Source organism: Anolis carolinensis, chromosome 1 (assembly GCF_035594765.1).
Source record: "Anolis carolinensis isolate JA03-04 chromosome 1, rAnoCar3.1.pri, whole genome shotgun sequence".
In the NCBI taxonomy this organism is placed as follows: domain Eukaryota; kingdom Metazoa; phylum Chordata; class Lepidosauria; order Squamata; family Dactyloidae; genus Anolis; species Anolis carolinensis.
This window is the reverse complement of record NC_085841.1, coordinates 202,330,390-202,358,337: the sequence shown is the minus strand read 5'-3', so window position 1 is coordinate 202,358,337 and position 27,948 is coordinate 202,330,390. Positions and strand designations below refer to the sequence as shown.

Here is a 27,948-nt window from a genome sequence, read left to right as displayed (position 1 = left end):
CAGCTCTGCAGCATAAAAATACTTCTTTCTGCAGACACACTTTTTAATTCAGTGTGCTGTCAGCAACACAAGAAAGGGCATGCTGATGATTTATCTCCACACTTTCACAGCAGGTAAGAGCAGAGCTTTTGTCATAAATGCTTCTTTGTCAAAATGATCACTTTCTGTTGCGTATCTTCTACATGTATCAAAAGGAAAGCAAATGTTTTAAATGATGAAGCTGATAACATTGAGCTTACCAAAACACAGTACTTTACAGCTGAATGCTTAACCTGCAGCTATCTTTTCAAACAGGGTGGAAATCAATTTTATTCCTCCAGAAGAAATATCTTTCCAAAGCTTTCTCTATCTATGGTGTTCTTTTAGATCCCTTCAAAGCTTAATTCAGCCCACAGTACCACAGACCTGTTTTTATTATGTTTAAACAATGAGCAATAGGGGTGCTGGGAATTGTTGTTGTTGTTGTTACATTTATTTATACCACATTTTTTCTCTCAGTAAAGGAGACTCAAAGCAGCTTACACTAAAGGTATTCAAAAACAGTTTAAAATCCAAAAACATGCAAATATTAAAATACAATTAAATATCAATAGTATTAATTAAAAATGAATGGATTAAAAACATATTTAAAACTAAAACCACTGCACCCCTGACTCGATCTTATGTGGTTCTTACCATGTTTTAAGAAAATTAGCATAATTTTCTCTTAGCCCTCTTCCACACAGCTGAATAAAATCCCACATTCTCTGTTTTGATCTGGAATATACGGCAGTGTGGACTCATAGTAGGGAATGTGTTTCTTTCTGTTTCCTCCCAATGACTGGAACTCATCTCACATGCACTATTGCTAATAATTTCCCAGATCATGAATCAGTTATTGTTTGTTTTAAAAAATGAATAAAATTAATGCAAATTTATTCTTCATTCTTTACTTTCAGGTTCTTAAGCTAAAGGGTCTTTCACGGCATCTGCTATCTTGCCCTTTTAAATTGGAATGACAAAATTTGAACCAAGATTCTTTGGTATGCAGGGTGTATGTTCTGATACTAAACTATGAAGTTTCTTGCTGTTTTTGAGCATCTGTTATGGAAATTTCAAATCAGCATTTTGCAAATCAGCAATATCATCCTAAGTTCACAAATCAGCTTTTTGCCGCTCAAATCCGAGTTGTGTATGAAAAGCAAGATGCTACAAAAAAGTCTCAATTTACATTGCCCCTATATACATAATTTTAAAAGTATAGTCTTTCCTCAAAGGTCTCATACACAATACATAGCCCTTCCAGTTTTTTTTTGTTTTGTTTTTTTGTGTCTGGAGCAACCGGAGTTGCTTCTGAAGTGAGAGAATTGGCCGTCTGCAAGGACGTTGCCCAGGGGATGCCCGGATGTTTTGATGTTTTACCATCCTTGTGGGAGGCTTCTCTCATGTCCCCGCATGGAGCTGGAGCTGAAAGAAGGAGCTCATCCGCGCTCTCCCCGGGAGGGATTCGAACCTGGCAGCCCTTCCAGTGAACCTGTGTAATTAAGAGGGCGGGAGAAGCAAGAGAGTGAGGAAGGTGATGTTAGATGAGGTTGACTGGACTGAACCTCTTTGACATTGGGAGTGTGGGGAAAGAGAGACAACTCAATCTTAGTCTTGCTGCTAGGAAACATCTTGTTTTCATGCCCAGAAGAATGTGTATAAAAACTAGAATCTTAAAGTTTTGGTGTGGCTGGTAGCAGGCATCCTTGTTAGAGACAGAAAGTCAGCAACAGTTACAATGCCAAAACAGACTGCAGTAAAAATACCAAAAAGCCATGTGGCACCATTGAAAACTGAGTGCGGACAGAGAAATCAGTGCTTGTTTTATGTAAGGCAGTGGTTCTCAACCTGTGGGTCCCCAGGTGTTTTGGTCTACAACTCCCAGAAATCCCAGCCTGTTTACCAGCTGTTAGGATTTTTTGGAGTTGAAGGCCAAAACATCTGGGGACTCACAGGTTAAGAACCACTAATATAAGGAATCACAGGTTCACAGAGTTGAAAAAAACCACAAAGGCCATCCTGTTCAATACCATTCTACCATACAAGAACACACAAAGTATTCCCAACAGATGGACTTTGTTTAACAACTTCCAAAGGAGACTTTTCTACTTTCCCAGGCAGCATATTTCTCTGTCAAACAGTTCTTGCCATCAGGAAATTCTTCCTAATGTTCAGATGGAATCTGTTCTCCTGTAATCTGAAGTCATTGCTTCATTTCTAGTACTTGTCTACACCCATTTTACACCCTTGTGTTGACCAGAACTTGTTTGTGGACATCCTGAAAATGTACATAAACTCCCAAGCAGTAGTGTGGAATTAAACCAGTTAGCCCAGTTTTACTCCACGCAGAGCCGGCCCTAGGTATTTTTCAGGTATAGGTGAATTTTGGTGCCCCCCCCCCCAAACCAATCACTGAAAAATAAAAGCGTTGGATAAGCGAAAATGTTGGATAATAAGGAGGGATTAAGGGAAAGCCTATTAAACATCAAATTACATTAAGATTTTACAAACTAAGCACCAAAAACATCATGTTTTACAACAAATCAACAGAAAAAGCAATCTCAACTGCGCCCCCCGTATGTTTTGCGCCACAGGCGACTGCCTAATTCACCTCATTGTTGGACCGCCTCTGACTCCATGTTAAGAGAAATTAAGGAATGATTCAGAGTTTTGCTGCATTTAGTGTGGACAGCTGCACTGGCTCTATTTTGAAGTTGACCACTGTCCACATAGCCCAGCACTGCTATCCCTTGCACTCAGTAGTAGTAAAGAGGATGGATTGGGATCATAGTATTCCTTTAACTGTGGCACTTATCTGGAGAGCTCCTGATGATCCTTGGGCACTTTTGCTGACATCAGCAGAGATGCCTGTGTGACCAGGAAAATGGAGGAGGCAAAGTGTCTGAACAGCTTCCTGGAATCCAGACCTGGTACAAAACAGAAATGCTCTGGATCCATCTTTGATCTCAGTGTATGTGTAGATGAACTCTTGGTCTCTGGGGTAATAGAAAACAAGCTTGAATGTTGTTGTGTTTTAGTGCATCCATACAAGAGATGTCTTGCCTTCCTCCCAGTGTACCCTCTGCATCTTTGGCAGAAGATACAACAGGAGATGCACTACCTCTTCCTCTCTCTCCTGATACCTGTCTCCATCTGGAAAGTCTGATCTTTGAGGCTATTTCAGCTCTGTCAGAGCACATTGCCCTGGTCTCCACTGATTTTCTACAGAACTGGCTTTTCCGATTTACATCTGTCTTAGGCCCCTTCCATACAGCTGAATAAAACCCCACATTTTCTGCTTTGAACTGGAATATATGACAGTGTGGAATCGGATAACCCAGTTCAAAGCAGATATCGTGGGATTTTCTGCCTTGATCTGGATTATATGGATGGGGAAGGGACCTTAGTTTACATCACAAATCGAGGAAAGCAATCCCAATGTAAAATTAAATCCAAATGTTAACTTTATTCAAGTGTGATGTTTGGATACCACATATTAAAGCACCACCACATAATGTAAAATTTGCTTTTTTCATTGACTGCGGCCGCTGTTAGCTCCAGCTCCTGCCAACCTAGCAGTTCGAAAACATGCCAATGTGAGTAGATCAATAGGTACTGCTCTGGTGGGAAGGTAACTGCGCTCCATGCAGTCATGCCGGCCACATGACCTTGGAGGTGTCTACGGACAACGGCAGCTTAGAAATAGAGATGAGCACCAACCCCCAGAGTCAGACATGACTGGACTTAACGTCAGGGCAAACCTTTACCTTTACCTATACAATAAGGTTGTTCCATGACTTGTGAGTGCACACTTGTTGCTCACATCTGTCTCATGCTCTTGAGCTCTCCAAAATTTCTTTGTGATCTTAATTTCATTCTGCTTCCTCCTCCTCTTTTTGGATATAGTGGCAAGAATTCATAATCCCCCACCTTTTCCATTTCAGTTTGCATCTTGCTTTTTGCTGAATTGCAGTCAATTTCCCATTGTGGGCTAAACATCTGAATAGCAATTAACTATAATTTACACTAAAGAGGCTTTTCTTTTTAAAAACATTGCTGTTCATGTAATTTAAATTGTCCTGGAAATATACATGGCACATAAATCACTCATGAATAAAGTCATAGGTGGAAAACAATAAAGTGCTAGCAATAATGTGTTCTTTTGTGTCACCAGTTTAAATAAAACAATCCACGGGATAAAATGCTAATGTAATGTGATGAGTTATTTTCCAGAGGGGATGTGATAATGCTTTTTGCAAATGTGGAACAATTGAACATCCATTATTTAATTGTACGGTAAGTCATATCATCAGGGATTCAGTTCTTCATTTTATTCCGAGTCATACTTTCCCATCTTGGAAAGTACTGTTCTCCTGTGATTTTCCCCATTAGGGCCAGCTGGCTGTATTCACAAAAAGCTGGGAATTAACCTGATGGTAATGAGGTCTCAGCAAACAACCCTTTCACAATACTTGAGCTGGAAAGTTTCCAATTTAATACAATATCTTTATTCCAACAATCATATCCTTCCCCTTTCAACATACAGTTAGCAATCACCTGCAGAGGAAGGTCCTAGTGTTGGCTGTAGGAGTTTCCTATGGGATTTCCAACAAAACATGAGACATGTTTTGCATAAGTTGAGATTCACAACAAAATCTTGCCTTGCCTGGCATTAATGAGGAGGATAGTAAAATTATCCAACTCAAGCATCCTCGGAAACAAGAAAGGCATTTTTTCACATGCCTAATTTGCATCCTATCAACAACAACAACAATTCTTTATTGATTAGTCACTTTTGACCATATCAAAACATGTAAAACATACAATACGTACACACTTATGACATGTCTAATTTGGAAATGGGAGTATATGTCTTGTTTTACAGGCATTTTGTCTTTTATAGGATCTGCTGTTAAAGGAAAAATGCCACTTTTTCTCTAGTGACTGTGGTAAAGAACCCTTAGCAGACTTTGAGAAGGAATAAAAATAAAAGAAAGTGACCTGTGGCCTATAGACTGCATCTCAAGACTGGAATAGTAGCTTTGTAAAAAAAGATAGACTCTCCATACCAGTTCTCAACCTGGAGTCCCCAGATGTTTTTGGTCTTCAACTCCCAGAAATTGTAACAGCTGGTAAACTGGCTGGGATCTCTGGGAGTTGCAGGCCAAAAACATCTGGGGACCCCGGGTTGAGTACCACTGCTCCATACTCTTTCCCCTCATTGATAGAGAGAATGGAGCCCAGGCACTAGTTATTTCTTGTACCACCTAAATTAGAAGTCTCAATATATTTCAGTCCATGCAAAGTTCAACCTGAATTTGGAAGAAACCAACAAGGCCAAACTAAAATTATTGCACTAATATTCAACGTTCAGTTAGAGGAATTGTCAGGTCTCTGTTGCCTCCAGGTGTTTGTTAGTATAGAATTTGAAGATCTAAAGTGAAGTAAAGTGGTAAAAATTATTCAGAGGTGCCTAGTTGGTTCAGATACTAAAGGCTGCTTTGAATCCAAATCATACTCCTAGTATTTTGCTTTGTCTTCAAAACAAATTCTCAAGTAACAAAATGTTGGGAAAATGTTTTGTTGCAGACCTCACAACCTCTGAGGATGCCTGCCATAGATGTAGGTGAAACGTCAGGAGAGAATGCTTCTGGAACATGGCCATACAGCCCAGAAAACTCACAGCAACCCAAATGTTGAGAAGCGTATAAGAAATGAACAATTACCTGGATAGTCAATCTATGTTGTTCAAAATCTCTGGGTTCAACCCAGCGTGGCAAGTTCTGATTGATTCCCATGAAGACACAAAGGGTGGAGGGCAGAGTCAAAGATCAAGGACCAAGATCAATTTTATTTAATTTATTTATTTACAGCATTTATATTCCGCCCTTCTCACCCCAAAGGGGACTCAGGGTGGATCACATTGCACACATAAAGGCAAACATTCAATGCCATGACACAGAACAGAGACAGAGACAAGAGGCAGGCACCGGGCTGGCCTCGAACTCATGACCTCTTGGTCAGAGTGATTTGTTGATTTGTTGCAGCTGGTTTGCTTTCCAGCCTGTGCCACAGCCCTTGATCAAAGATCAAGGAATGATGGCAGGGAAATTTTCCCCAAATCAGGCATTACTCAAGTTTGCAGACATTGACATTTTATGGATGTCTGGAAATAATAGACACAGTTCTGATAGGTACAAATTAGATCCACAGTCTTATTGGTATATAATGTGTGGTGGGAAGCCTAATAAAGCCCCTTATTGGACATATTATTGAGTCTGCCTTCTGTATCCGCATCATTCGTTTCTACCCGTGGGAACTCATTAACATAGGAAGTGATTTTTTCAGGGAAAAAACAGGGCTGGAAATGGGTAGACTCCTTGATTAAAAATAATCTGATCTCAGTTCTAAGTCCAGCGGTGAGGCTGAAGTGGAAATTCTGGTAACTTGGGAGTGAAGGAGAAGTTGGCAATGCCACCCGACAGTAAATGTTTTCCTTCTTCTAGCTGAGCAAGGTAACTAGAGGTCTTTTGCATAAAACTCAACTTTTTTGGGGTCCCCGTTTCAGATAATATCTGTGGGGGCAATCCTGTGTACAAATACTTGGCATTGTGTCCCACTGGATTCAATAGGACTTGCATTCAAGTTATGCATTATACATTCTGATGCTATAATTCTTTTATATATTTAAATACCAATTTGAAAAGACATCTCTAAAATAAAGTAGACTCTCACTTATCCAAGCCTTGCTTATCCAAGCCTCTGGATTATCCAAGCCATTGGATAATCAATGTTTTCCATATATCGTGATATTTTGGTGCTAAATTCATAAATACAGTAATTACAACATATTACTGCTTTTTCTGTCAAATTTGTTGTAAACATGATGTTTTGGTGCTTAATATGTAAAATCATAACCTAATTTGATGTTTAATAGGCTTTTCCTTAATCCCTCTTTATTATCCAATATATTCGCTTATCCAAGCTTCTGACGGCCCGTTTAACTTGGATAAGTGAGACTCTACTGTATATTCAAAGTAAGTTTTAAAAATCATTGGGACAATACACATAAAAACAGCCTGAATTACTACAATCAACTTACATGATAAAACCAATTAGGGAAAAAGGTGAGAAAATACTACAATATTTTATCTCCATTTGAGAATATTTTGGAATACATCATGATAGTGAATTAATACACATTCCTTTTGGTTTTAAAATGAGGAAATTCTTTCATTTTAATATAAATATCAAAATTATTTTGGATTGCAAATTCATGGTAAATTTTTCCTAGAACACTAAACACAGCTAGATGTGATACAGTGGTATGCAGTGTAATTTGGATTCTTCCTCCAAGCCTTCAGATTCCCTGGTGAAAGCTGCCAGGATACACAACCTAATACAATGTGTGTTGGAAATAATTGCGGTTGGATTTGTGGGGCATGAAGATGTTCAAAGTACAGCTGTTGAGAAGTCAAACTGCCATTTGGCACCAATACTCATTTTAAAAGAAAAAATTTAATGAGGGCAGAGTATACATAGATCTGTGAGGAGCAGAAAAATGATGAGGTTGCAGAAGTTACTGTAGCCAGGGGCAACTGTAACATTTGGTGCATACATTACTAAACATACAACTTTGTTCAAATAATTACATTGCCGTTCAATAAAAATGAATAATTACCTGAGCAATAAATGTCATGTATAGGTTTTTTCATGTTGCACATTTGAATAAATTGGATTCATAAATTTGACTCTTTCTAATAACATTCTCCCCCTCCAGTTTTTTTTTGAGACAGCCATTTTTAGGAGCTAATGTAGTTGACTTGTTGGCACCTTAAGGGGATACATTTTATATCTTGTACTTCCTGATTTTCCAGAATTAAGGGCCTTATTTATGAAAGACGGTTTTACATAAATAAGCAAAACAATGAGCACCTAAGAATTCAGTTAGCTGTATCTCAGGGTTTTGGGCTATTTCTTACACTGACTTCCCTGGCAAACAAACATAGTTAATAATAGAGTTGTTATTCAAGATAGTATTCAGGATTTTATTAAAAATTATCATAAAGCCTGTTTATAGGATTAAGAAGAGGTTTGGAAAGGTTGGCCTCTTTCCATCTACATGCTGAGCTCCTTTATGAAGTGTGGAGGGAGTCTTTCAGCCACCTACTGTGTGTATCTTACAGATTTATTTTTTTCGTGTCAGGAGCAATCGGAGTTGCTTCTGGAGTGAGAGAATTGGCTGTCTGCAAGGACGTGGCCCAGGGGACGCCCAGATGTTTTGATGTTTTACCATCCTTGTGGGAGGCTTCTCTCATGTCCCCGCATGGAGCTGGAGCTGATAGAGGGAGCTCATCCGCCCTCTCCCTGGGTGGGATTCGAACCTGTCAGCTGACAGATGACAGATGAAGAAATTCCTCTTCACAGTTTACAGAACAAGATCATTAGGTTTTCCAGAGCTGAATGGGCTGTGGCTCAGGCTGGTAAACAGCTGCTGCAATAAATCACTCTGACCATGAGGTCATGAGTTCGAGGCCAGCCCGTGGCGGGGTGAGAACCCGTCAATTAAAAATAAAAAAATATATAGCCCCTGCTTGTTGCTGACCTAGCAACCCGAAAGATAGTTGCATCTATCAAGTAGGAAATAAGGTACCACTTATAAAAAGTGGGGAGGCAAGTTTAACTAATTTACAATGTTCTCTGAGTGGTGTTCTTTATTTACTGCAAGAAATATAGCAGTTGGCCAACTTGATCAGCATTGAATAGCCTTGCTGCTTCCAGTGTGAGAGAACTGACATGAACTGGACACCTGCATGTTTTACCATCCTGTGGGAGGCTTCTCTTTTTTTATCTGTGGAAGGTCCAGGGTGGGAGAAAGAACTCCCACCCTGGACATGATAGGAGACATGATAGCCATGTACAAATATGTGAAGGGAAGTCATAGGGAGGAGGGAGCAAGCTTGTTTTCTGCTGCCCTGGAGACTAGGACGCAGAACAATGGCTTCAAACTACAGGAAAGGAGATTCCACCTGAACATCAGGAAGAACTTCCTCACTGTGAGGGCTGTTCGGCAGTGGAACTCTCTGCCCCGGACTGTGGTGGAGGCTCCTTCTTTGGAGGCTGGATGGCCATCTGTCGGGAGTGCTTTGAATGAAATTTCCTGCTACTTGGCAGGGAGTTGAACTGGATGGCCCATGAGGTCTCTTCCAACTTTACTATTCTATGATTCTATGATTCTATGATTCTTTCCTGAGTTTTTTCATTGTACCAGACTGGGTCACAGCAACACATGGCCGAGTACAGCTAGTATACACATATTTTGCATAAAAGTTCTTTCAAACTGTGTGTATAAGACATATAAGAAACATACATGAATTTCATGCTTATGCTTGGGTCCCATTTTCAAGATATCTTATTATATGCCAATGCAAATATTCTACAATAAATCCAATATCCAAATCACTTTGGGTTCTAAGAATTTCAGATAAGGGATACTGAGCCTACAACCTGTTTTTCTTGGGTTCTCTTTCAAACCCTCAAGTGAACACTCAATGGTTTTATAGTAGTTCAGGCACACTGGACTCTGGATTGGCTCCAGGGTTGATTTTACTCAGGACTTAAACTCTTTCCTCTTACTTTTCACAAACTAGGTCCAATCAGTCCCTCACCAAAAGCCTCAATTTAAGCATTTTGGGGATGAAGAAGTTGATGTAATATAATCATATTCTGCTTGATCCCATGATACACAGAGAAAGGATTGATTATGCCGATGGTTGCAGTAACTGGAGTGTCCCTTGTGTTAGTCTGAATTGATAGTCTATAGCTGTATTCTGCAATTCATAAAAAAACCCTATGAAAATGAATGTATTATATCATTTTTGCTCTTCATTCCCTCTTTTTCACTCTTTGTCCTTGTATGAAGAGTGAAATCACATTGGAATCAATGAGATTTAAGTTAGATATGACTAACAAGTCCCACTATCCTAGAATCATAGAATCATAGAATAGTAGAGTTGGAAGAGACCTCATGGGCCATCCAGTCCAACCCCCTGCCAAGAAGCAGGAAATCGCATTCAAAGCACCCCCGACAGATGGCCATCCAGCCTCATTTTGTTAGTTTCAGCCCATCTCTCTAGTCTGTCAAGATAGTTTTGAATTCTACTCCTGTCTTCTGGAATGTTGGCTATCCCCCCCCCCCCCCCAGTTTGGTGTCATCTGCAAACATGATGATCGTGCCTTCTAACCCTTCGTCTAAGTCGTTAATAAAGATGTTAAACAGAACCGGGCCCAGGATGGAACCCTGCGGCACTCCACTCGTGACTTCTTTCCAAGATGAAGACGACGCATTGGTGAGCACTGGGTTCGTTCGCTTAGCCAATTACAGATCCATCTAACCGTAGTTTTGTCTAGCCCATATTTTACTAGTTTGTTTGCCAGAAGGTCGTGAGGGACTTTATCGAAGGCCTTACTGAAATCTAGGTAAGCTACATCCACGGCATTCCCTGTATCGACCCAACTCGTAACTCTATCAAAAAAAGAGATCAGATTAGTCTGGCATGACTTGTTTTTGGTAAATCCGTGTTGACTATTAGCAATGATCGCATTTGTTTCTTTGTATGGCAAACTGCAGGAGCACATGGTCACTTGCCCCTAAGGATCCGATGACTTCTACTGTATTGATCAGGTCTTCCACATTTGTTAAGATTAGATCAAGAGTTGCTGATCCCTTTGTTGCCTCTTCTATCTTCTGGACCATAAAATTGTCTGCAAGGCAAGTGAGGAATTTGTTGGACTTTGTGCTCTTGGCCGAGTTTGTTTTCCAGCAGATATCAGGATAGTTGAAGTCGCCCATGACTACTATATCTCTTCTTTGTGCCTGTTTGGTCAGCTGCTGACAAAAGGCTTCATCAAGTTCTTCATCCTGGTTCGGAGGTCTGTGGTAGACACCCACGACGAGATCTTTTTGAGTCCCTTTCAGATATCACTCTGAAAGCCCACCTATAAATGCTGTCAACAATAAATTAACATATTCATCGTCCTCACTCTCATCCACTTTAAAGTCCCTTATTGCTTATATTGTGTGTTCTATGTATCCTTGTATGCCAGGGAGCTAGATTGGATGGCCCTTGCAATTTCTTTCAACTCTATGATTCTGCTACTGCCTTATAAATCTCAAAGGTCCAAAAAGTTTTCCTACAGTGCCACATGTCACAAGAAGAAAACCTGGACTGAAACTGCTACTTCACTTTGGCAGAAAAAATGGAATGCAAAGATACAGAATGGGGGACGACAGCAGTATGTGTGAAAAAGACCTTGGAGTCCTTGTGGACTACAAGTTAAATATGAGCCTACAATGTGATGTGGCAGCAAAAAAAGCCAATGGGATTTTGGCCTGCATAAATAGGGGTATAGTGTCTAGATCCAGGGAAGTTATGCTACCCAGAGGCGATTCAACCACCAGGCTAACTAGGCAGTTGCCTGTGGCACCATCTTGTTGGGGGCGCCATCGAGGCAACTCCTGTCTCCTGCGGCCTGCCTCCGCAAGGTAATGAATTGCTTTTTCTGTTGATTTGTTGTAAAACATGATGTTTTCGTGCTTAATTTGTAAAATCTTAATGTAATTTGATGTTTAATAGGCTTTTCCTTAATCCCTCCTTATTATCAAACATTTTCGCTTATCCGACGCTTTTATTTTTCAGTGATTGGTTTGGCGGGGGGGGGGGGGGCAAAATTCTGTTTGCCTACACTTGAAAAATACCTAGGGCCGGCTCTGATGCTACCCCTCTATTCTGCCTTGGTCAGACCACACCTGGAATACTGTGTCCAATTCTGGGCACCACAGTTGAAGGGAGATGTTGGACAAGCGGGAAAACATCCAGAGGAGGGCGACTAAATTGATCAAGGGTCTGGAGAACAAGCCCTATGAGGAGCGGCTTAAAGAGCTGGGTATGTTTAGCCTGCAGAAGAGAAGGCTGAGAGGAGACATGATAGGCTTCGGACTGTGGTGGAGGCCCCTTCTTTGGACGCTTTTAAGCAGAGGCTGGATGGCCATCTGTCGGGGGTGCTTTGAATGTGATTTCCTGCTTCTTGCAGTGGGTTGGACTGGATGGCCTGTGAGGTTTCTTCCAACTCTACGATTCTATGATTCTATGACCGGGTAGCAGAATGAGCTCTGTACAAAAATTAAAAACATTCAAGTATTTTAAAAACTTTTTGCCTTTCCCTTTCCCAATGAAGAATTCAAGATTAGTTCAAGGTTATTCAGAACTCCTGGGCTATGGTACAGTAGAACTGCTATTATGTTGCAGAGTTATATTATCCTGGATGCTGTCTAATGGTCAAAGGCAACTGTATTGTATTTGAGAGGAGGACATTGCTCTAAGTGTCAGATATGCTACATAAAGATGAAAAATGACAACATTTCTGGGCTGGAATCATGAAGCAATGTGAATGTTGGCACCGAATGGAATTTACCCTTAGGCTGAGAGACTCATTAGTATGCTTAGGGGGGCTTTGAGGTAACCAGTAGGGAGATAGAGTGAAGCAGAGTGGGAAATGGATGGCCCATTACAGTATACAAATCATATCTGCCTTTCCAAATCTTATAATAATTGTTTCTGTTAAGATCCAGCATGTTAGGAGCCAACTTACATGCTTCCTGTCTTTTATAATATACTAGTTTGCGTACCCGGCAATACCTGGGTTATTTGAAAAAGTCATTTTTTAAATTTTAGGAATGAACCCATTAAGAAAATGCATAAGGTTGTGGGTGAACTACAACTCACATCATGCTAGGTTAAGCCCCTCAAATGCCATCAGTACTTAAAATCAGTCATGTTGGGAACTAGTGGCAACTGCACCATGGTGAGTCAGTCCCCTCAAACCCCTCCAGTAGGTTCAGTTAGTCATGGGGGTTCTGTGTGCCAAGTTAGATCCTTACTTACTTACTTACTTACTTAGGCGATCCCTCGTAGGCCGAGGATGATGGTCCTCCAGTTATAGGGTCTTGGGGGGGTGTCCGTAGATGGCTGAAGAGACCTATTCTTGATCTGCATGTTCTCCCGCAGTGAGGACATCGGTTTCCAGGTGGAAGGCGGTCCCGGTCAGGGTTGGCTTGACGCTCCTTCCTCTTGGCACATTTCTCCCTTAAGCCCTCCATTCGTGCCTCTTTGAACACTGCAGCACTGCTGGTCACAGCTGACCTCAATTAGATTGCTCAAGGGCCAGGGCTTCCCAGTTCTCAGTTTGATCCAGGTCTATCGTCAGTGGAGGTCACAGTTTCTCTTGATGTAGATTAACTACAATTCCCAAAAATCAGGTAAATCCCTTCCAAACCCCTTCAGTATTCAAATTTGGGTGTATGAGGTATGTGTGCCAAGTTTGGTTCAGATCCATCATTGTTCGAGTTCACAGTGCTCTCTGAATGTAGGTGAACTACAACTCCTCCAAAACAAGGTAAATTCCCCCCAAAGCCCTCCAGTATTTTTGTTGGTCATGGGGTTCTGTGTGCCAAGTTAGGGCCAGGTCCATCATTGGTGGGGTTGAAAATCCTCTTTGATTGCAGGTGAACTATAAATCCCAGTACCTACAACTCTAAAATGTCAAGGTCAATAGCCTCTAAACCCCTCCAATATTCAAATTTGGGCATATTGGGTATGCATGCCCAATAGAAACCTCTATCTCCTTCAGCATAACTGACCATAGAGTCATACTGGAAGACATAAGGATTCCTAGTCAAAATATCAAGTCACCTTGTCTGTCTCCTGAGAAATCTGTATAATGACCAAGTAGCCACAGTAAGAACAGATCACGGAATAACAGACTGGTTCAAGATTGGGAAAGGAGTACGGCAGGGCTGTATACTATCGCCCTACCTGTTGTGACTGCGCCTTCGGGGATTATGGTTGATGGGGATGGAATTCGAAGAGGAAGAAAAAACCCTCGTGATGAGGGTTCACTGGAGGAGTTGCGCAGGAAGCGACTTAGAGAGCTATATGGGGGATCTTCTGAGGAAGATTCAGATGGGGAGATGGATGCTGAGGAACAGGTGGTGGCTGGGGAAGCGGGCACTGAATGGGCACAGCCACCGGAGATGTCTGGGGATTTGGGGTCTATGGATACTTCTGAACCTGGGGTTTCTGCAGGAGCTGATCCCAATTGGGATGCTTGGAGAAGGGAGGATGGTTCTTTAAGTGTTCACGGGGCTAAGTGTGGGCAGGATGATTGGGACTCCGACGAATTGCTAGGTATTCCAGATCCACGAGCTCTAGCTGTGTGGAGCTCAGACTCTGAGTAGATTTGGGACACCTGGTGTTTGGGTGTGAGTGTTTGGTCACCCAGGAGGAAGGGGAATAAAATGGGAATGTTTGGCCACTGCACTTTGCGTGTGGCAAGGTGTTGCTGAGGCGCCATTGGGATCTCTGTGTTTCCATGAAGACTGGACTTGGACTATGATTTGAATCTGCTGTTATCACCTAGCTTGGCTCTCGGTGTGTCTTATCGTGGACCTGTTTTGGATGACTGCACCCTCTTCAGACCTTGGATCGGAATTTGACCTTGCTACTGCCTTCGCCCTGTGATTGATGACTACTATCGGCTTTTGACTCCTGGCTTGCTCTTTGGACACCGCTGTTATCTCCTGACCTGACCTTGGAATCCCGGACGACGTCTTTTCACCATCCTTTTGGAGCCTTCGGCTTTATCCACATTGTGGAAGCAGTCTACTGCATTCTTAGTTAGTTTGTTTGTTTCCTGACCAATTTGGTGTTTTCTTTTGGGAACTGTTCCTTTGAAAACTACAGAGCCGGCTGGCAGGGCTTGGACTCAGAAAGTGCAGTTTGCACTAAGTTTGTTTAGCTTTGTTTTTACCTGCTTGTGTTGCTGAATTATATTTTTGTTTGAACTGCTCTTGAAGCACTGATAGTGAAGTGTTTCAAGGTTTTTTCTGTGTTAACATTATTTTTTGGCTTATCTGCTGAATAAACTCTATTTTTGTTCGCTAATTGGCGTCTGACTCTTGACACTACCTATTCAACCTGTACGCAGAACACATCATGCAACGTGCAGGGCTTGACGAATCCAAGGCTGGAGTTAAAATTTCTGGAAGAAACATTAACAACCTTAGGTATGCAGATGATACCACTCTGATGGCTGAAAGTAAGGAAGAGCTGAGGAGCCTTATCACCAAGGTGAAAGAAGAAAGTGCAAAAGCCGGGTTGCAGTTAAACATCAAGAAAACCAAGATCATAGCAACCAAACCGATTGACAACTGGCAAATAGAGGGAGAAAACGTGGAGGCAGTGACAGACTTTATTTTTCTAGGGGCGAAGTTCACTGCAGATGCAGACTGTAGCCAGGAAATCAGAAGACGTTTACTTCTAAGGAGGAGAGCAATGGCCAACCTTGACAAAATAGTGAAGAGCAGAGACATCATACTGGCAATGAAGGTCCGCATAGTCAAAGCAATGGTATTCCCCATAGTAACCTATGGATGTGAGAGCTGGACTATAAGGAAGGCTGAGCGAAGGAAGATAGACTCTTTTGAACTCTGGTGCTGGAGGAAAGTCCTGAGAGTGCCTTGGACCGCAAGAAGATCCAACCAGTCCATCTTCCAGGAAATAATGCCCGGATGCTCACTGGAGGGAAGGATATTAGAGGCAAAGCTGAAGTATTTTGGCCACATCATGAGGAGACAGGAAAGCTTGGAAAAGATCACAATACTGGGGAAAATGGAAGGAAAAAGGAAGAGAGGCCGACCAAGGGCAAGATGGATGGACGGTATCCTTGAAGTGACTGGGTTGATCTTGAAGGAATTGGGGACGGTGACGGCCGACAGGGAGCTCTGGCGTGAACTGGTCCATGAGGTCACGAAGAGTCAAAAACGACTGAACGAGTGAGACGACGACGAGTCAAAATATTTGAATCAAATCCACAAAGATCCACAAATGTCCAAACCATAAATACGGAAAAATTATTTTTTTTAAAAGTGAAACAGCTGTAAATGTTAATCTGATTAAAGCCATGTACAATGTTTTTCACTTGGAATGGAAAGAAATCCATATTTGTGTCAATGAGATCTCAAAGGCAAGGGCATACATTTTTCTTCTGTTAATGTTATGTTGGCTCTTTTTAAGCCTTTGGCCTAGCAGTGCCTGAACAAAATAACTTCAAAGACAGCTTCCCAGGCAAAACAGTAGAACACAATGTCATCAAGAGGTTTGGCTCTATTACTGAAGTCTGAGTTGGGCCCAATGTTTTTGATCAAACAACTCAGCTGTATTGTTGTTGATTGTCCCGTTAATACAACAATTCCCAGGTTATCTTTCAACTACTGGTAAGGCAATGGTCACGTATTTCCCTTTTCAGATTTTATTTCCCTCTCAGCTCAGAGATTTCAGTGCTCGGCTACTTAACCACCCAAGCATAAGCACAGTACAACTCCCTTATGTTTATGGGATTCATTCCAAATCACCCTTTCCTGTGGATACCTGAAACTATGGATAATAGTGAAACCTAACTTTTAACTATACTTGGTTTGGAAGCATACAATAGAATCACACTGCAGGACCTAGATAGTAGTGTGGATACGTGAAACCATGAATATCATATTTGTGGATAAGAGGGTTGCACTGTTCAATGGCATGCCAAACAAAGGCTATTTCACACAGAACAATTAAGCATTATGATCTCACTCTTGTTGCTATGACTGTTTCCTATGGAATTCTAAGGTTTGTAGTTTATTCAGAGGCACCAGAGGAGAATTCTATAGCTGAGGATTCTAAAGGCCCCTCCCTCAATTGGCATTCCCAGGATTCTGTAGAATATATATATTTAAATTTCTACCCCACTCCTCAGTTAAAAAGGCAATCAGAGTGACTTGCAACTTTTTAATTTTTTCAATAATTATTATATAGGAAAAGATAAAGGTTTTCCCCTGACATTAAGTCTAGTCGTGTCCGACTCTGGGGGGTGGTGCTAATCTCCATTTCTAAGCCGAGGAGCCAGCATTGCCCATAGACACCTCCAAGGTCATATGGCCAGCATGACTGCATGGAGTGCCGTTACCTTCCCACTGGAGCGGTATCTATTGATCTACTCACATTTGCGTATTTTCAGACTGCTAGGTTGGCAGAAGCTGGAGCTAACAGTGGGAGCTCACTCTGCTCCCCAAATTCAAACCACCAACCTTTTGATCAGCAAGTTCAGCAGCCCAGCGGTTTAACCAGCGGTTTAATGCGCCATCATGGGCTCCAATTATAATATAAATACCCATATGTACTCAATTTTGAAAATTGAGGTGCACGTTGCATTTGATGATAGTGCACTAGATTTGAATAAATAATTATTATATAAATACAGTAGAGTCTCACTTATCCAAGCTAAACGGGCCAGCAGAACCTTGGATAAGCAAATAGGTTGGATAATAAGGAGAGATTAAGGAAAAGTCTATTAAATATCAAATTAGGTTATGATTTTACAAATTAAGTGCCAAAACATCATGTTATACAACAAATTTGACAGAAAAAGTAGTTCAATACGCAGTAATGTTATGGTGTAATTACTGTATTTACGAATTTAGCACCAAAATATCACGATATATTTCAAACATTGACTACAAAAATGGCTTGGACTATCCAGAAGCTTGAATAAGCGAGGCTTGGATAAGTGAGACTCTACTGTACCCATATTTACTCAAATCGAGTGCACCATCATAAAATGTAATGCTCACCTCAATTTTAAAAACCCTGAAACCAAAAAAAAAACAAACGCATATGTTGGCAAATGTAATGTGCAGCTGCAAAAAGTACACTCTTAGAAATTTGGCCAAAAAATATGTGCATTACAGTTGCTGCCTACTTAGAGCTGCTTTTTTAAAAACCAAAGTGTTAGCACACTGAATCTTCCAAAAATTAAAATGAAAACCAGATTTAAGCCCCCAAATTTCCTTAGAGCTGAAAAAGGGAACCACAAGCAAATCTCATGGAAAACTCCCCTGACATAGTGGAAAGAATTATGGGAATGAAATACTCCAAAGGCAATCCCCCCCCCCCAAAAGTATTTAGAGCAGTGGTTCTCAACCTGTGGGTCCCCAGGTGTTTTGGCTTACAACTACCAGAATCTCAGCCACTTTACCAGCTGGGAGTTGAAGGCCAAAACATCTGGGGACCCACAGGTTGAGAACCACTGATTCAGAGTTTGTGCCTGCAGGATTCTAGGGCTTTTAGTTTAGGGAGGGAGTTTCCCATTCTCAGCAAGAGAAGTCCTGAGCTCACTGAACTACAAGCCCTAGAACTTTGCAGGTTTTAAAGAAGGACAGGAAAGTCTTATTTGATCTTGGAATCTAAGCAAAGACAGTGCTAGTCAATGTTTGAAATGGGTAGCCTCCATAGTACATGTATTATATTTCAGATGTAGGAGTTGGAAGAAAATTACTCCATTGGGCAACAACTTCTGCCTTGATACTAATGTGCACCTCAATTTTGGCCATGTGTTTTAGCCAAAAAAAGATGTGCATTAGACTTGAGAAAATACAGTATTACATAAGACATGAAGGTGCTGTGTCTTACTGGATGCCTCTCTCCCACTCAATTGCCAGCAGAATGGTAGTTGAATATTCCCATGGTAGTTAAAATGGAATCACAACTGTGTAGTGTGAAAGAGTCCTAATGAAGTATTTTATGCATTTTAGGAACTTGACTGAAATTCAAGGGTCCTTCCACAAAGTCCTGTATTCCAGAATATTAAGGCAGAAAATACCACAATATCTGCTTTGAACTGGTTGTCTGAGTCTGCTCAAAAACGCAGATGTCTATAGATTTGATTAGAAACAGTGGTAGATCATAGCCCTCTAGAATCTCTTACATTTACTGATAGTATATATTACAATGAATATTTTACTTTAAGTATCCACTACCTGTATTTACTTTGACTACATTAGTATGATTCTTAACATAAATGGAATACACTCAGCAACACTTACACAGGTATTCTGGAAAAACTATTCCTCTTTATAGTTTCAGTGTCAGTTCTGTCAAATAAAAATCAAAACCAGACAAAGTCTTATTGTTGACTTAATAACAATCAAAATAGTTGTCGCAGCGTTGAATCGAGGTAAATAAACAACTGTATATGTACAGTTAACTTAACATATATATGTACAACAAGACAACCCTTCACATAAGTGTTAACATAAAACTGTTGTAGTCTCTAGATTGGTTACAATCTTATCCAATCAAATAAATGAAAAAAAGCAGAATCTACTGCTTTCTTAATGGTTGTTTATATAGAAGAAATATTATATTACTAACATAGTACTCACACATTACATACCATACTATCCTTTTTACGTTTCATTGTCTGAGTCTACACCCAAATAATGTGGGATTTTCTGCCTTGATATTCTGGGATATAGGGCTGTGTGGAAGGGCCTCAAGAAAGTTTATGCAAAAAATACAACCAATGTTTAAATATTTTTAACTATTTTCACTGCAAGAGATAAAGAGGTTTGTCATTTCTCCCCAAAAATGTAACTCAGTTCAAATTATTTCTCCTCTTTTTTTTGAATGAGGGGAGAAAAGTCTCGTGTAACATTTTTTGGAACTTTTATGTGTTGTAAACCTACCACATTGGGAGAAACTTTGATTTTTCTCCCCCTTGACAGTATGCACAGCTAAACAGCCTTTCAGATACAAATATAATTTTTGTTTCATCTAATGTTTATGTCAGAGTTCTTTGAATATGCAGCCTTGATGAAACTAAAAGAGAAGGGGGAAAAGATCTTGCGGGTGGGGGAACCTCATCATCTCATGCAAATAGTTGCAAGCAGTGTGCTGCCTCTTTTTATCACCACGGTGCCTGATGATCAGACGATTACTCCTAATTAGTACTTATGTTAAATCACAACATATACTGTGCTGAAGTTTCAGACTGCATTAATTGTCCTTCAGAAAAGTTCTCTGTCTTTCAAACATTTGCTGTATAAAAAGGTGTGATAAGGAAGGTCCTACCATTATTGAGCCAGCACAGCTTTACAGTATATACTCCCCTCTAGTAAACAAAAAGTTATGGTATTGAGTCAAAATTTCATTTGGGGGGGGGGGGGGTCAGCATTATAAGGGAGTCAGAAATTATTGACCAATGACCAGCTGGAGGAAGTTTCAAGATGCTTTGGAGGGGGTCAGTTATAAGGACCCCAGGTGTGCCAAGAGACAGAGGGTCCTTCCAGACAGGCCCTATATCGCAGGATCTGATCCTCGGTTTTCTGTTTAACCCAAATTATCTGGCAGTGCACTCATATAATTCAGTTTAAAGCAAAAAAACCTGGGATCAGTTCATGGCATATAGGACTTGTCTGGAAGGGCCCAGAGAGAGAATAAAGGAGAGCAAAGAGGGCTCATTTACATCAAGCAATTTAGGTAAAGTTTTTCCCCTGATGTTAAGTCCAGTCGTGACCGACTCTGGGGGTTGGTGCTCATCTCCATTTCTAAGCCGAAGAGCCGATGTTGTCCGTAGACACCTCCAAGGTCATGTGGCCGGCATGACTGCATGGAGTGCTGATACCTTCCCACCTATTGTTCTACTCACATTTGCATGTTTTTGAACTGCTAGGTTGGCAGGAGCTGGGGCTAACAGCAGGCGCTCATTCCACTCCCGGGAATTGAACCTGGCACCTTTTGGTCTGCAAGTTCAGCAGCTCAGCGCTTTAACATACTGTGCCATCAGGCAATTTAGCTTAGTGTAAATCTGCTCTTATGTAATACCATATTTTCTTGAGTCTAGTACACATCTTTTTGGCTAAAACACAAAATTGGGGTGTGTATTAGTATCAAGTATTATGGTAATCTACCATAAGTGCTGAGGGGTTGCCTTTGAAGACTGTTCAGAAGCTTCAAGTAGTCCAATGAGCCGGAAGCCAGATTTCTCACTGGAGCAGGGTACAGGGAACATTCAACTCCCCTGTTACGTCAGCTCCACTGGCTGCCAGTTTGCTACTGAGCACAATTCAAAGTGCTAGCTTTAGCTTATAAAGCCCTAAATGATTCCAGCCAACACCGCTTCGAAGCTGTGGGATAATCCAAAATTCCCAGCAAACTCCAAAGCATCACCTGACTTTGGCAAAAGTGAGGCAAAATCAGTTAAAACCAGAAAAAAACTTGCAATACTCACTAGAAGCGGTTGCACATCATAGGGCCAGCTATGGTCCATTTGCAATCAGCATGGGGTCTTGGACAGTATAGACCAGCCTGGAGAAACAGGGAATGCTGGTAGCATACTAGATCAAAGCACCCACCCAGGCTCTACCACCCAAGAACATCCAGCCAAAAAGCCCCCTCTAGCCTTTCAGAAGCATAGACAATGTTTTCAAATGGACTGTGTTAGGTTTATGCCTTGTTTTTAACTTGTGGCTAATTGAGACATAGATTTTTTGCAACTTTATTGTAAAAATCTCTGAAGTCTTGGAGATATACCCTTTTGTTGTCAGTCACTTTCTTGCTTAGAATTAATTATTATTATTATTATTATTATTATTATTATTATTATTATTATTAGTATTTCTTACCTACCTCTCCTCATGATCATCTAAAACATATGATCATCTAAATCATTCTATAGGTAAAGGTAAAGATTTCCCCTGATGTTAAGTCCAGTCATAACCGACTCTGGGGGTTGGTGCTCATCCCCATTTCTAACCCGAAGAGCCGGTGTTGTCCATGTGGCCGGCATGACTGCATGGAGCGCCATTACCTTCCCACCGGAGTGGTACCTATTGATCTACTCACATTTGCATGTTGTTGAACTGCTAGGTTGGCAGAAGTTGGGGCTAACAGCAGGAGCTCACCCGCTACCCAGATTCAAACAGCTGACTTTTCAGTCAGCAAGTTCAGCAGCTCAGCGATTTAACCCACTGCACCATCGGGGATTTTAACCTTTCAAAATTAGGGTAGATCTTACGCAGACTGCTAGGTTGGCAGAAGCTGGGGTGGGAGCTCACCCCGCTCCCCAGATTTGAGCTGCTGACTTTTCAGTTAGCAAGTTCAGCAGCTCAGCATGGTAATATTCATGCAAAATATTGCATGCAGAAACTTTAAAATCAGAGTTTTGGGGGAAATCTTTTGATTTTGTTGAAATATATTTTAATAACCTAGGAATTATTAGCCAATCTTGACAGAAACTTGACTATAATATCTGAATAGACGCAGGTCCTCCAAACTGTTTTAAACAAAGCCGAACTCTCATTCATTGATGGTTTGGGAGTATAGGCAGGGAGTGCATTCAAACCCTCCCACCTTATACTCTGCTAGATCATATTCAGAAAAGAACAAAGAAGAAACAAAGGCAGCAGTCTCAAGTATACTTACTAGGAAGGAGTAATTCTCACGAAAACTAATGGGACTGACTGCTGAGTAGGACTGCATTGTTAAAGAGGCTTACTATGATGGGCTTTGAGACTCTGCTTTATAATGAAGCCATATGAGGAGTAGTAATAAAGCGTAAGAGCACACATATAAAAGAAAGGAAGATAATTCACAAAGACACTGTTCCCTCAGAAGAACAGAATAGATGCACAAGTGGCTGCAGAGCTGTTTTGTAATTATGCAAGTGTATTTGGTAAGCAAAAAGATTATTTGTCTCCAGGATGCTGCAGCTTGATGTGGAGAAAAAGAAAGAGATACACCTCTTGTCTCTTTTGCCATACAAATTCTCTCTCACAGACAACTTTCACTCCTCCCTATTGAACATTTAACATGAATGAAAGAATTAAATAATAATCACTGGGAGAAAATAAGGAGTCCATCAAGCGAAAAGCAGAAAGGCAAAACAACACCCCACGAGCAAAGTAAAAAATCATATTTAAATGCAAACTGCAAAAAATGTATAGTAAAGACAGTTTTTTGTGAAGCCTTTCACCTGCTGGGGAAAAACTTTATCTTTTTTATTTGAGTGGCAATCTATAAAATACAGGGTGTTTGTAAAAGAACTCCCTAGTTTTAAGATAAAACCCATTAAAACTAGGGAGTTTTTTTTTTTCAAACACCCTGTATATACATGCTCATTGATAGTGAAGGTAGGGAACATTCTTTCTGGTCTTAATCATCTTTGCAACATAGATTGTTTATTCTGAATGCGCTACATCACATTCTCAAACTGGTTCTTGACAGGTTGGGATGATTTCTGTAGTAGAAGTAGCATGTTAGGGTGCATGTACACTAGGGGTGTGCAATTCGGGGAAAACCCCGTGCCATTTTCAGTGCCCAATTTTTGGCTACCCCCATTCAGTTTTTCAGGAACTTCTCAAATTCAGGAAATATTGTTTCTCGATCAGGCTGCCGGATGTTCTGATTTCACTCCGGGAAGATCTAGCTCATTGATGCCAATGGGGGAACCTCAATTTTTAGGGATATCAGAACAAGATGGCCACACTTGGAGGACCCATTTATCACTCCTCCAAGTTTCATAACATTTGGGTCATCCACTGATTTTTTAAGGAAATTCTTAAAGTTTCTAGAAATAAAATATTTTAAAAATATTTTTTTTGGGGGGGGAGGTGCAGGACAGAGTACAGAAGCAAGAAGATAGGGCTGGGGAGGGATTGAATTCTCCCTGTGTGGACTCAAGGGAGTCAGAATATCCCTTCCCTTCCCTAATCCCCCAAAGGTAAAAAAAGATTTGAACAAATACCCCCAAAATGCCCTTTCACAGTCCCCAAAACACACATCTACTCTCGCATCCAGAGTGAAATTGTAAAAAAAAGCACTAACAGATTGGAATAGTCCAAAAGCAATCCTAAGCAGCAATGGCACTGAGGTAGAACATGAAACTAGCCAGCTCAAGATCTCTCTCCCTCAAATGCCAGATGCCACAGGAAAATGAAGGAGCTCACCCTGGTATATATAGACCAGCTTGGAGAAAAGACACGTGATCTGCTTTCTTGCTCTGATTGGCTCAGGCAAGGCTAAGAAGGAAAACCACCCCCGCACATGGCTGTTGTCACGGCTCTCCTGAATGCAGCCGATTTCAGCTGCCACATGGTCCATTTTGGCCAAGTCAATTCAAGCCTCATCACCTTTTCCATTTCCAAAGGTCCTGTTTCCAGAGGTCCTGTTGCCGGATCTGCCGGATTTCCCAATTCCCACTTTGAAAAATGGCACAGTGCACACCCCTAATGTACGAGGACTATCCAGAAAGTACATTACGTTTTGGAATTAAAAATGAACAAAGTATAGGAGAAAACATTTACCATATGCAATTGAAAGCCACACCCAAATACCACATCTCACGTAGTTGCCATTCAAATCTAGGCACTTACCATAGTGATGAAGGAGCTTTGCAACTCCTTCCCCACTAAATTCTGCTGCTTGTCCTCAACCAGCCGGTCACCCCTTCCCACAGCGAACGCCAAAACGCTGTGTTGCCAGCCACGCCCCCATTGTTGGAAACAAGCGGTTGAGGAAGCAAGTGGCAGAATTCAGTGGGAAAGGAGTTGCAAAGCTCCTTCATCGCTATGGTAAGTGCATAGATTTGAATGGCGACTACATGAGATGATGATGATGATGATGATGATGATGATGATGATAATGATGATGATGATGATTACTATTTTCTATCCCACTTTTCTCCCGAGTCGAGACTCAAAGCGGCGAACAACATGTAAAAAGTAGTAAAACATCACATGCAATAAAAATAAACAACACCATCATAATCATATCTAATAAAGGAGTACATTATTTTAAAACCCAACACCCTATTATTTCCTATAAGAGAAAATGATCAAACACACACACACACACACACACACACACACACACACACACACAGCTATTAACATCCTTCCCCATGAGATTTAAGGAATTGAGTACCCATGGGGAGATAGGGTGGGATACAAATAAAGTTTATTATTATTATTATTATTATTATTATTATTATTATTATTATTATTATATTAAAAAGATAAAAGAAATTTGGAAAGTCTTCAACTCATTTCATATATTTTTATTTTCTCTCTTCCACTGCTTGAATTGGTGTGTCAGAAGCAAATTACATTTATATTTGTGCAGGCCCAGGGACTCCTTATAGACAAAGGAAAATAAGAGTCAATGAGGACTTGATAACCTTCCTTACTCACTAAATGGCAGGCAACAGAGAAGCACATTAGCCAGATGGCATGATGGATATTCCCCCCAGAAATAGTCAACAGCAGGCATTGCATTGTGTTTTGCCTAGATCACTATAGTTCCTCATAGCAAAAAAAAAAAAATGACAGAGAATAAAAGTTGTGTATTTAAGATGTTCTACATGGTGCTTCAAAATGGCTGTGAGTTTTTCTTTTTCGGGGAGATATTAGGGGAATTTTTAGGGGAAACATAGAGAGTTTTTTTAGGGTGAATGTATCTTTGGTAATAAAGAGAGAGTGATCTTGGTAACTGAAACCAGTGAAGAAGAATTATTATATATACATAATGTATAGGTTATCTGCATGCATAAGTTGAGAGTAAGTTTGGGAGTCAAAATTATGGACTTTTTATGATCTATGGATAAATTGAGGATCACAGACAAGGGAAATACTAGACTGCCTCAAGGGCCAGCAGTCCCTGTACTCTATCTGTGGATTTCTTAATCCACAGATAGAAAGGCTGCAATTGTGATGCCCCATGGGCCTCGAAGTTCTGACCCCAGTGCCATCATGGATCATGATGATGAAAACATGGGTTTTTTGCCGTCTCAGGAAGAGACGGAGCCATTCCAGATGCCTGTTGTGGACAATTCTTGCCAAGAACTCATTAAAACAGACCTTGAACAAGTTCTTCCCAGCGCTTCTCCCCCTTTGCAAGAAGGGAGTTTTACCAGGCGAGCCGCTTCCAAAGAGAACAAACGAGGAGAAGCGCGAGATTAGCAGCCAGACAGAGTGTTAATTAGCTAGTTTCTCCTGGGAACTTTCAGGGAGGAACGCATCTGGATGAAGATGTTTCGCTTCTTTTTCCCTTGGGAAAGGAAGCTCTGGACACCTGCTCTGCAGGAAGATTAAAGTTCTTTAAAAGTTCACCGCACTGGTGAATCTGTTGTGGAGTCAACAGATCAGCTTAAGGATTAACTTCGGTTCCAGCCAAGTGTGGACTGCGTTTGAGTCTGCAATCTCCAGTTTCTTGGTGTCTTGCCTTGCTGTGTTTCATGACCTGTCTCATCGTGTTTCCCAGCCTTGCATCTTGTGTCAAGTATCCAGTCTTGTCTCCAGCTCCCTGCCTTGGACTTACGTTAAACTTCAGTAAAACTTCTGGATGCTTTCCCCACTCTAACTGCTTTGAAGTGGAGTGTGTTTCGGTTCTGGGATTACAACTTTGAACTCTAATATTATATACTGAACAATATATTTCTGGGCTATATTTGACCTTCCCTGAAAGGTCTATTGCTGGACTACACTTTCTACTTGTTTTTATCCTACTACAATATTTCCTTAATAAAGATATTAGATTGTTATTGGCCTGTGTTGGTTCTTAGTGCTCCGCTGCCAGGGCGTGACAGCAATAGGGTTTGAAAGAACTGAAATTTCATTCTCCCAAATTCATTGAGAGAAACAGTTCTGTTGGAAAAATATGACCAATCCATCCCACCCAGCATTGTTAAAACGTTCATTTTTTCTCATGGTTTACAAGAAAAGGTGTGTTGGCATGCCCCAAAATCTCTGAGAGTTTGGCTTTTTTATGATTTTTTTTTCATTCATTTGCACACAAAAAATGCTTTGGAACTCAAATATGTTTCTGCAAAAAATGATGTATTTACCTAAAAGATATTGTTTTTGGTGCAACAAAATTTCTGCTCAATGTAAAAAACTCTAGTAATCTAGACTAGTCAAGTTTTTCATTGCCATGCATAAGAATGAGATAACATAAAGACGTACATCCCTAAAATGAGTGCAAACAGTCTGAGCAATAAGCAACCAGCTTACTGTAATTTATTTATTTTTCTTCAGCAGCAATTTATTTTCTGAACATTTTCAGGCTCGGGCTGTGGCGCAGGCTGGAGAGCAGCTGCAATGAATCACTGCAATGAATCACTCTGACTAGGAGGTCATGAGTTCGAGGCCCGCTCGGAACCTATGTTTGTCTTGTCTTTGTTCTATGTTTAAAAGGCATTGAATGTTTGCCTATATGTGTATTGTGATCCGCCCTGAGTCCCCTTCGGGGTGAGAAGGGCGGAATATAAATTCTGTAAATAAATAAATAAATAAACATTACTGTTGGAGTCAAAATTATTTTTCTTATTAACCATATCATTTCCACACCAATCTGTTTTCAGACTCATTAGATTTTTATCATTGATCCCCAACTTAATATGCTTAACCACAATCCCTTTTGCAATCACCAAGAAACACTCTCAGGGTCCATCCAGAAAGGCCCAAAATGCGGGACCTGTCTTGGCTTTTACCAGAGGTATTCAAATGTCTCCTCTGGTAAAAAACAAATTAATTCAGGTTTCCTTGGTTTATTCCAAATTAATTAAATACCTCATTAGATCTGAGCCTCCCTGTGGGAACTGACTTCCAGGGTCAGTTTCCTGGAGCCCAAAGGTGTAGGAGGGTGCGCCCCAGCCCCTGATTTACCCCCTAAATTTTACAAAAAAGGTCCCTAGCAGCCATGAAATTTCTCCTTGCATTCTCCTGGTGTGAGAAAATGATGTGTGAGGAGATGGGGAGGGGGGAGAGAAAGGATTTTCCTCCTCACCACTCCCATCTCCTCAAGCATCATTTTCTTGCACCAAGAGAATTCAAGGAAAGGCTTTATGACTGCCAAGGAACCTTTTAAAAATAAGTTTTAGGAAGTAAATGAGGGGCTTCAGGATAGCTTCATGCCATTCTGATTTGACCCGGGGTAGCATATAGCCACTCCTCCCTCCACCAGAAAACCCCGGGTTTGTGTGGGGGGGTGGGGGTGG

At 40.9% G+C, this 27,948-nt stretch overlaps 1 long non-coding RNA gene across 1 annotated transcript; it reads left to right on the top strand.

The window, feature by feature from the left end:
* On the top strand, positions 1-27,250 carry LOC134294089 (uncharacterized). Its single transcript, XR_010001071.1, has 2 exons — positions 1-113; positions 27,015-27,250. It is a non-coding gene; the product is annotated as an uncharacterized LOC134294089 (long non-coding RNA).
* The last annotated feature ends 698 nt before the right edge of the window (positions 27,251-27,948 follow it).